We start from the raw sequence: 1,948 nt of genomic DNA on the forward strand, positions 1-1,948 counted from the left end.
TAAAGGCTCACATTACCATGCTCAACATTTCTTCCCTCCCCCCCCCACCCTCTTCCCTTCTTAATAGCCCTCCACATTTAATACGCCACATTATCACAGCCAGAATGAAGGAAAGCGCTTTGATGATGCACCTCGCCCAGTTGCAATAAAAGCGTTTTATTGTCCTGGTCTTTTTCCTGCCTTTATAGACCTTGAATTAAAGAGAGCGGGGTAATCAATCTCTACCCCCCTTCCCCCCCACCCAAGCCCAGGAGAGTAAAAGAGGCCTCTGGAAAAGCAGGTTTTGTGCACCTTCAGAACACTCGATGGGGGACTTGCAAACCTGTCACAAGATAGCACAGGATTTACTGTCTCAGGTGACTTGCGGACTTCAACTCCCAGAATTCCCCAGCCAGCATCTTCCTCAGCCCAGCCCAGCCCACCTCACAGGGTTGTTGTGCAGCAGGAAAACAAAAGGCGGCAGCACGCCCTGCAACAGCCACGTGGAAAGAGGTCATAAATCACTTTTTACAGTGCCGTTGTAACTTCCAACGGTCACTAAACCGTCTTAAGTCGAGGACTACCTGTACATTGAATGCATTAAAGTAATAACCTGCCAAGTAGACAAACCAAGGGGGAAACAAAAGGGAGAGAGTGTTGTGTGCGCATGCGTGTGTTCTTTTGCGTACGCACACTTTTAATTAAGGGATCCCGGCGACACCGTGTCGACAGGCCAAGTTCACCGCACTGTTCGAAAACAAAAAAATTGAAAAGCAGGCTCAAAAGCCGCTATTTCTTTTTCATCCTGGACTTTCCGCTTTGAAAATTAGCAACTTGCAGGCCCAGGAGGAAAAGCAGAAACGAGGCCAGAAAGGGATTTTTAAAAAAGGTTTCTTTGCAGCTGACCAAAGAGAAATTTCGGCGCTGCGTTGCTTTAATCACCGGCCCAGCTTTGGGACTAATTGGCGAGAAACTTCGTGAAGGGTGATTAGCCAAGCCAAAAGCGCGCTCGGGGACCCCACTGCCTTTGCCGAGGGGCTGATCCGGCTACGAAACGGGACAAACCATTCTTCTGAACGGGTAACGAGCTCTATTCGGATACAACGTGCGAAGTTGATTTTTTTTAAAGTTAAAAGTGCGCAAATTAAGGATAGCAAAGGAACCTCAGTTGTATTCTCGCAAGCCTGCACCAACAACCGTCCTTAAAGTGGTGGACAAGAAGCTAGTCCTCACTGTGCCAGACACATCTGCTTTCAATCCAGGTCTCTTTCCTTCTCTCTTTTCCTTCCTCTTTTCTCCCTTCATTCCTTTTCTCCCTCCCTCCCCCCCCCCGGCCTTCATAATCCTCCAAGTCTACCTAAAAGACGAAAAGTGACTCTTTTCCGCTATGGAAACTTAACCCCTCCTCTCCTTCAAAATAAGGAAGCAAAATCCTGGTTAGCTGTGACAGGCCTCCCCATTAAACCTGGATATTCCTGGCCCAAAAGCCAAGGCTTCCCGCAACTTGTAAGGATCATTTGCACCTCTAGAATTAAATTTTCTGCAGAGGAGTATCAAAACTGCCTCCCGCTTCCCACCGCTGTGTCGACGGAGATACTAAGCCTGCAATTAATTCCGCGGTTGAGGTTTTGCACGATCCAGGTTTAATACGTATGGATTTTTTTTTTAAAAAAATCACCCTTAAGCCTTTTTTTAGCAGTTTCATCTCTAGGTTTCCTTATTTTTTTGCTACCGTCAATCCTTTCTTCATTAATTAATGCTGGCGAGCTCGTTTTGAGGCCGCTGGCACCTTTGTTGAGGAGATGCATTAATCCTGGTCTATTTTTTTTAGAGTGGGGGAGCAGATTAGCCCCTTCTGGGCTTGAAACCCGACAGGCTTTCAGGTACATCCCCCCAAAAACGCATCTTGGGGATCATTCGTTTTTCGCAGTGATTTCATGCAGGTAGTCCTCAACTTATCCCGGCTCCG

Source organism: Vipera ursinii (genome assembly GCF_947247035.1).
Source record: "Vipera ursinii genome assembly, chromosome: 17".
Taxonomy (NCBI): Eukaryota; Metazoa; Chordata; class Lepidosauria; order Squamata; family Viperidae; genus Vipera; species Vipera ursinii.